The sequence below is a fragment of the Euprymna scolopes genome, chromosome 12, assembly GCF_053919585.1.
Source record: "Euprymna scolopes isolate OS-2025 chromosome 12, ASM5391958v1, whole genome shotgun sequence".
In the NCBI taxonomy this organism is placed as follows: domain Eukaryota; kingdom Metazoa; phylum Mollusca; class Cephalopoda; order Sepiida; family Sepiolidae; genus Euprymna; species Euprymna scolopes.
In genome coordinates this window covers 23,203,151-23,213,150 of record NC_136493.1, presented here as the reverse complement: position 1 = coordinate 23,213,150, position 10,000 = coordinate 23,203,151, and positions in this window count along the sequence as shown.

Below are 10,000 nucleotides of genomic sequence, written 5' to 3'. Positions count from 1 at the left end.
AAATTTATTCCAAGTCAACATGGATAAACTAGTAAAGATAAGTCCACAACTAAAGCTGCTCCTCTAATCGGATTTCCGACAATTCTTCATTCATGTTTGATTTACTGGTTTTACTAAGTAGATTATGGACTTTCCAACCGATCTAGAAAACCAGTTCATCTCCTGGTTTAGTCTGCATCAGTAATTTCCAATGCATGAACGAAAAACTTCAAAAACGACAGACATAACAAAGAGACTAAACATAAGGTACATCAGTCGTCAAGAAACAATGAAGTATTCTCATATATATATATATTCTGATATATATATATATATATATATATATATATATATATATATATATATATATGTATATGTGTGTGTGTGTGTGTGTGTGTGTGTGAGAGAGAGAGAGAGATGTGCCTTCAATAAGTTTCCAGTGTTTTTTTACAGGCATTTAAAATTGTCGTAGACTCTTGAAAATTGGGTATGTTATTGCTATACATCTTATGAGATGACTGACGAAATTTTTATGATTTCAGGTTCAAAGGAACAGCTACAACAGAAATTGGAATACACTCTACTAAAGCCTGATTGTCACAGTTGGTGAATTTTAAAAATGCAATCTGGACGTGAGAACACTTTAGAAGAACGATATGCAATAAAATTCTGTTTTAAACTTGGAAAAAAAAGGACACAAAAAAGTATGGAATGCTTCAGACTGCTTTTAGACCATCTTGCATGAATCGAGCATCAGTTTTTGGGTGGCATAAGAGAATGAATGAAGGCAAAGAGTATGTGAGGGATGATGAGAAGCGTGGAAGGAGTAAGAAAGTGAGAACAGCAGAGTTGATTGGCCAAATAAAGAATTTCATGAATAAGAACCGTTGTGCGTCTATATAGCCAATAAGTGCACAGTTTGATGTCAGTGTGGGAACTGTACACGCAATTATTTCTAAGGAACTGAAGATGTGTAAGATGTGAGTGAAATTTGTCCATAGAGTGCACAGAGAAGATCAGAAAAAAAAAGATGTTGTCATGACAGCAAGGAGATGATCGAGCTGATCAATTTGTATATGTATATGTATATTTTTTTATGGGAATCACTCGAGACACGGCATGAAGCCACTTGATGTAAGGAGCTAACAAGAACGAAAGCTGATTATTACAAAAACACGAGATGCCTATTGACCTTAGTCTTAAAAAGACCAAGATTGTAGGTAGAAGGGAAACAGTGAGCAGGAAGAGAGTTCCACAATCTTGCAGTTCTTGGAAAGAATCTACTGTAATAGGAAGCTGTATTACAATTAGACATTAAAACAACGAATTGATGGAGACCACTAGACCAACGAGTTAAACGAGCTGGAACAAAGGAAACAGGGAATAGATCAGACAATTATGAGGAATATATGCCATAATAGTGTTTGTAGAAAAGATTGAGACTAGCGTCTGTTAGAAAGAGGTTGCAATGGAGAAGAAAGTGTACAGCCAACAATTACAGATACGTTTCTGCAATTTATCAAGAACGTTTAAATAAAACACAGATTCCTCAGTCCAAATATGACAAGAGTACTCCATGGTCTGCTTGTAGATTTGTAGAGATAAAGAATAACCCGGATATAAGAAAGCGTTTAGAGCAATTGAGAACTGATTTTACTAGAAGCAGGAAGAGTAATGGATTTAATATATGAACTCCAAGAGAGATGAAAAACCTAGATCAAGAACTTTCAGAGTTGACTTCTCACTGAGAGCAAATCCATCCATAAGAATCTTAAGAAGAAAAGGAATACGCTTGAGATTGAAGGACAATAACTGAGTCTTAGCAGGATTGAATGAAATAAGCAATTTCTTACTTCAATCCATAATAAAACCCAAATCGGTCTTTGTACAGTTTAGTCAAAACATTAAAAATATGAAAATATCGAAAAAAGGTTATATTGGACGTATCAGTTCTGGAACAAAGTTCTCCGAAAAAAAAAAAAGAACTTCACTTAATTTCATCAAGTGTTTTTTTTTTTTTTTTTCAGTGAAAAAACAATTTGTTATGATACCGAGCAAAAGGTTTGACTTTTAGGAAGTAAAGCTAGTATTAAGATGGGGAGGGAGTGTCGGCGCTTTACATGGAGTTATCTCCCCATGGCGTGTTTAACAAATTCCATAATGGCTGACTTCAATGCACTCTCATAAGAACGTGTTTTTCCGCTGTAAAAAAAAATCTACTTTATCAAATTAAATGAAATTTTATTTTAGAGATCTTCAGTCCAAAACGGATACGTACAATATAACCTTTTTTCGATATTTTCATTTTTGAATGTCTTCATTAAACTGTACAAGTACCCCCAAATCAACTTCTAGATCAACTGCATATTAAAACTGATCTAAGAAAGATGGACGAGAAGCAATACTAGAATAGAGGGTGTTAATATCTATTTATAGAAAATATAATTATCTCCCTTTATTATAGAAAGTATGCATTATCTCCCTTTATTTATATTGGTTCCCCCCGAAAGGTTCAGTTGAATGATCCATTGAAGATGATCGATGAACTCAATCCAATTTTCGGTGAGCGTTTTAAGGAACAGGCATTGAATGAGTCAAAAAGCTTCAGGTTAAGAAAACATCTAAAACCTTAATTTGATCAACAGGAAACGGGGATGGAATTCATAACTCTAGCAGTCTTAGGAGAAGGTTTTCCCTGCATTTAACAACATTTACAAAGCTTCTGACCAAGAGGATATTTTTAGCCATGTTTCTATCCCCAAAAGTGTGTTGCAACGTAGACAGATCAGGCTGTCTGAAGATATACGCTTCCCGGCTTAAATGCACCAAACACTGATATTATTGTTTTTTTTTTACCTCATTCCTTTTGTAAAACTCTATTAAGTTCTGCAAAGCCAAAAACAAAAAGAATAATTTTTTTTTATACAAACAAAGCAAACCAAACACCATGAATAAATATTTGAAGATTATATAGAACTTTTCTTTTCTTATTTTTTTTTACAAAGGAATCACCATTTATCAAGGCCTGGAGGCAACTCGAGGATAAAGGTCAATGGGTATACATTAGTCAATGGGATTATAGTGAAGTAATCATAAGTAGTGGGAATTTTGTAAATTGGATTACTTAGGGAATCGGTTCATCAAGAATTTGTTTACGTTGGACTTGAAGACAATCTAATTGTAGTCAGCTGGAAAGCAGACAAACGAGAGAGAGAGAGAGAGAGTTCCTCAGGCGTGCAGTTCTAAGAAAGAAGCTTTGTTCATGGAATCTATGTTTAGGTTTAGGCACAGATAAAGAGTGTAGAAAATTATTGATAGTGGTTTTGGATAGACGAGTGTTTTTTGTGAAAGTTTGGCGAGGGAGCACTATACATTGGAGCTCAGACGAGCACTTGCCATAAGAAGAAAAATTCTTTTTTTTTTTCCAAAATTATTGGATTCGGCATTAAATAACCCAAACCAAAATCAAACCAAACCAAAGTAGGGCGACTTAGAAGAGACTATTACTTCTGGACGAAAAAGACATTTACGAAGCTAATCTAATGAATAGAAATACATTTCCGCAAGCTATGATCTGTAATAAAACATTAAACGTTCGAATCTAAATATTGTATTGCACTTGAAATTAACTGTAAAATGCAACATTATTTAGAAACCTCTCTCTATCCGCTCTTATTCTTGATATTCTGGCCGAATGAATTAGAAGAGATTGCAAATTGCATTGTTATTATGACTGAGCTTATGCCTTCTTGGCCTGAAAATTTTATCTTTATGTTGCAGATATTGACAGTGTGAGATTCTAAGAAAGCAAGCCCTGTCATGGACGTGCGTTGGAAGCAAGAAATGCACCATTAAAGTTTATGGCAAGTGTATTGTTTTAAGATCAAATAGGTTGTCGAACATATACCCACAATATTTTTAAGTTATTGGTTGTCTTCGATGTTGATGATGGTTAAAATTAATAGTATGCACGATACTGACATTCTAAGATAATAAAACCACACACACATACACACACACACACACACACACACACACACACACACACACATATATATATATATAGACTACCCGTGACCCGTTGAGTCAGTATGTTATATTAGCTATGGAATTTATGTATAAGAGTGACACTTGTGACGTAAAGAAAATATTTTTTTTTGACATAACAGAAACATTTATATGAAAGTATATTAAAATGAAAAATCACGGACGGATAACTCAAACATGAAAAAAAAATCCTCCTTATTCGTGTAAAGTTACCTATTTTTCCGAATAATCGCTCAAAAATCGAAAATTAAACATGATTTTCCTACGAATCGAACGCAGACGAAAGTCATTTAGCTGCAAAAACGCACATGAACCTACCGATGAGAAATATAAGAATGAAAAACCCATATTGGAATCCTTCAACCAAGTTTTAGAAACTTAAAATCTAAAAAAAAAAAATTAATTAATAAAACCTGAAGCAAAAAATAAAACCTAAATAAATAAAATAAAATAAAACTAATATTGAAACAGATTAGTAAATGTGTCAACAAATTCACTGCTCTCACACAACTATTTTGTGTCTAGAAATGTAAACAAAAAATAAAAAAAGAAGAAAGGAAGGAAAAGGGACAGATAGAGAGTAGTAGTAGTAGTAGTAGTAGTAGTAGTAGTAGTAGTAGTAGTAGTAGTCTTGGCTTTACTACAATTATTCTTATGTTTATCAACTGGTTAAAGTTGTTTAGTTGTAAGAAAATATCGACAGAATAGTTGTAATAAAGAATAGCTGCAAAACACCCCCACTCTTCCCATGTTCAATAATAATTTCGAAATAATAAAGTTTAATGCTTAAAGTAAAATTTTGTAGACTAAAATATATACAAATATATGTAAGTTAAGAATTTATTGTTTCAAAGAAGAAATATATAGAGAAAAATCATGTTTATTTCCTTAATCCATGGATTTTCAATAATGGCTCATATCATCAGAGGAAATGAAATGCAATTAGCAAAATGTTCAGCTATGAATAAACACGTATTTTACTTTTCAGCACATATATTGAAAATGTTATTTATTTAGATGGTTATTATGAGTCATAGAAAAAGGATGTCATAAACCTGATAAGTATTACCTCAATGTAATATCTGACATGAAAATTCACTTGATCTCTAATCTTTGACTTATCTCATTTATATATATATATATATATATATATATATATATATATATATATATATATATATATATATATATATTAGTGGCCTGGTAAGGCCATAGGGCAGACAACCGAAACAGCAAAATTGAAGCTGACCTACAGGACACTATATATAAAAATCTAGGCAAATTTTGGAAAATTTTATTGGTTTGAAAATATAGGTTCTTTTTTTTTTTTATTAATTGTCATAAAATTTTAATCACAGAATAGTGTCATAATCTTCAAAAACCCTGCAAATTTTGTGTAGTTTCGTCGCAGAGTACCAACGACATGAGTATTTCAATATTCAATTTGGCTACCAGTACAGATATATCCATACATAGATATACACATTTTTTGGGACAATTTTATAAGTTCCAAATCTCAGCGATTATTGATAAGAATTTAATACTTAAAGGCTCGTTGGAAAGCTAATGACCTGAATTGTGTAGTGGGCTATGTGACATTTGCTCTTAAGGTCGCACGTTAGAGGGATCATCCATCATCCAGAGCCTATTTTTAGCACTTTTATAAAGCCATAAAATGTTTCAATCATGGTCATTTGTTTTCTTAGTTTTGCATATGAATTACAAAATATCTGATATTTCCCCAAAACATCTGACCTTGATGGAGGGGAAACTAAAACTTGCTTCTATGGTTTGAAATGATCTGAAATAACAGCAATTCCAAATATGATTCCAAATATTTCTCATATGTTATATTTCTCCTCTTGGGTTTCCATACATAAAGTAAATATCACATTATATAAGGATTATTTGATACTGGAGATATTCATAATTGTATCCGATTTCCAAAAGAGGGGCGATATAACACATGAGAAATATTTGGAATCAAGTTTCACCTTGCTGTTATTTCAGATCATAGCAGCAAGTTTTTGTCTTCCCTCCATCAAGGCCAGAGGTTTGGGGGAAATCTCTCTCTCTCTCTCTCCTTATATATATATATATATATATATATATATATATATATATATATATATATATATAGTCTTGGAAGTTTTTTAACCTTTAAAACTATATGAAAAATTGATTTAATTTTTATATTTTTTATGATTCGTTAGAAAACTATTTAGTCAGTAAGTCATTTAATCACCTGCAATCAATGCATCAATTTGCTCTCTCGAATTCATTGTAGCCCTAATGTTAATTTAAGGGATTATCAGTTGTTTGCCATGAAGCATTGTTTCGGGGATTTCTAAACAAAAGAGTATATTAAATCATGACTCCCCAGCAGTGTTAATCACACACCACCTCCCTTAATCACAAGAAGAAAAAATGTTACAGATACTAAATCTAGTTTCTTACTCTTGATTAATTTGGATAGCCTATTCATGTTATAAAAATGAATTCCTTACCTGTGAGATTCGTCTGTTTCCAAATTCAAAATGAATATATTTTTGAATTTACCAGTGTTGTATATATACGATTAGGATTAATTCATTTCACTACTTATCACCTCTACTATATATATACACTTGTGCCCGATATTATTCATACCCCTCCTTGAAAATTGAGTTTATTATGTGTAACTTTGTAAGAATTTATTGTTTACGTCCATATTGATACATATTCTTAATAAACCTCTTCTGATCATTTTCGTCATTTTAAAATCTCGGGATACTTGTAATAAAAGAAATATACAGCTATTTATAAAATCTGCAATGTTCAAAAATAATCATACCCCCTTATTTTTTCAGTATTAATCGAGTTTCTGACTGTTTGTTTCCTGTTTGATTCTTATTTTGAATGCTTTTATACAACCTTTGATTAATTTCATTTCGTTTTTTGCATTTTTCAGAAATTAAAATGATATCAACTGAAAACCAATAAAAGAATAAAAATTATTAGAATGGGGAAGAAAAAAGAGCTTAGTAATGATCTTAGGACTAAAATTGTGAATTCACATAAGGATGGTTTAGGTTACAAGTCAATTTCCAAAGAATTTGAGGTCCCTACAGCAACAGTACAGAGCATCATCAAAAAATTCCAGAGCCACCACACAACAAACAACTTGATTGGTAGAGGAAGGAAAAGGAAACTGTCTGCTAGAGCCACCAGGGATATTGTAAGCAGTGTTAATGCAAATCCAACCACCACTACTAAGGACATTTTAGAAAATCTGGAGTCTTCTGGCATAAAAATATCAAGGCAAACATTGCAAAGGACTCTGCATGAAAATGGTCTGAAAGGAAAAAGACCAAGAAGGACTCCATTGCACACCGGAAAACACCTTGCAGCACGTCTAAAGTTTGCTAGGACCCATGTGAATTCTTCAGAGTCCGTTTTCTCAAGTATTTTGTGGACTGACGAAACAAAAATTGAATTGTTTGGCCATATGGATGCTTCTTACGTTTGGAGGAAGAAAGGAGAAGCTTACAACCCAAAGAACACCATACCCACGGTGAAACATGGTGGTGGTAGCCTAATGTTTTGGGGCTCCTTTTCGGCTAGTGGTCCAGGTAGTTTGGTCAAGATAGATGGAACCATGAAGAAGGAGCAATATTTGGAGATACTCCAGAAAAACATTAGACAGGATGCGGAGAAGCTCAATTTAGGACCAAACTGGGTCCTTCAACAGGATAATGATCCAAAACATACTGCCAAAATAGTCAAGAAATGGTTTGAGGATAATCAAATGAATATTTTGGAATGGCCTAGCCAGAGTCCCGACCTGAACCCTATCGAAAACCTCTGGCACATATTGAAAACTAAGGTTAAAAAGCGGAAACCTAGAAATTTGAGGGATTTGGAGAACTACTGCATTGAAGAATGGTAAAAAATCAGTGTTGATGCTTGTAAAAACCTTGTTGATAAATATCCAAAACGGTTACAGGCAGTTATTAAGAATAAAGGCCATGCTATTGACTATTAGTAAGAGAGGTATGAATAATTTTGAAATAGTGCCATTATTGTTGTTCTTTGTATACTGTTTCAAACTTGCATAATTTATTTATTTGTTGAGTTTAAATTAAATGCTTATGCTTGATTTATTGTTTGAAATCCCTTTAATATTGTCTACCTTCTGGTTTGAGGAATATTCTTATAGAAATCTCAAAGATCCGAGGGGTATGAATAATATCGGGCACAAGTGTATATATATATATATATATATATATATATATATATATTATTTTTAAAAACAGTAATCTATGGACACGCATGTTTCGAAGCCCAGCAAAGCTTGACTGCTGTTGGGATTCGAACCCCGAACCTTATTTATTTCATTCCAGCGTCCTAACCCATTACGCTATGATGCCATAGTCAATTTACTGTTTATTTTTTTATCGTTTATCTGTTTACATGGTTTTTATTGTTGATTTTTTAAATGATATTAAGGTTAACGTCTCCGCCTCGGAGATCCGGTGTTTTTCTTAGAAAGTCGTGCATTTTCTATTTGGACGTATTATTTATTCATTTATTTTTAAAAACAGTATATATATATATATATATATATATATATATATATATATATATATACATTATATATATATATACATTATATATATATACATTATATATATATACATTATATATATATATATATATATATATATATATATATATATATATATATATATATACCGTAGTCCAGGTTAAACATGTATTCATAGGATAAAACTCTAGGAGGTCGATTGTTCATATATCTAATGTAATATACTCGAATACACAACGAAACGAAAACTGCCGAACTACACGATATCAAGTCGCCATCATATTAACATCTTGGAAAGATGTAATCAAAACTGCCTATGTGGAATCATAAAGAAAAAGTGTCAGACTTGAAGACAAGACACTTTCAATTGGCCAATACATTTAGTATTAACTTCATCATTCGAAATTAAATGAGACGAGCCGGACATTTCGTTAGAATGGATGACAATCGTCAAACGAAATGTCTTTTTTATGTGAAGTTGACACTCAGTAGACTTCCTCAAGAGAAACCGTAAAGACGTTTTAAAGATGCTGCGAAATCCAATCTAAATTTCTTGGTAACAAGGTGATGGGTTGGAAGCACTTTTGGCAGAAAATCGATCCGGATGGAAGGAAATTTATTTTTTAATAGTCTTGGAGTAGAAGAAAGTCGATCATTACATTCTGAAACGAGCACTTGAGATATATAAGGGGATTTTGAAATGAGGATTGATAACTTGAATTATTCGTTTTATTAAGATGACGATCTTAATCTTTCGGTTAGCAGGACAGCATTACTGTCAAAGGAAAAGTTGCCTCCGCTAGTCTGTGAGAGAATCTTAGGCATGGTTGAGTACCCACTTTAGTACCCCCCCCCCAATCAGTATAACGTGACGTCATGGAAAGCAGGTGATTGGACTTATGTAATACGGAAACAAACAGAAATAATTCTATTCATGATTTCGTATTTCGTTGTGCCGAGCAGAAGACGCCTTTGGTTATAATGGCCAGGACAAGCCCCCAGTATGGCCACTGCTCGGACAGAAAGCAACTGCAACCTACTGCCTTTACAAGTGAAAAGAAAGCTATGGCAATACGTCGAACTCTTTATTTGAGAAACAACATGAATAGGGTTCTGAATCAGAACACCTCGCTCGGTAAGGATTACCATTATAGACAAGTGACACCTGATCGTCATCAAACTGCTCTGCGACAGCCAGCAAAGAAAAACGGGAAAAATCGTGAGTAAAAGAAGCAGAGGGTGACAGCAAGAAAAAATGCGTTGACGGCCTGAACATCTAACCAACATCAAAAAAAGATGAGCAACAATGAATTCATGATTGCTTAGAGGTAGAAAGATGGATAAAGAGCCATAACCGTCAATGCATGTACCAAGCAGGACAACACTTGA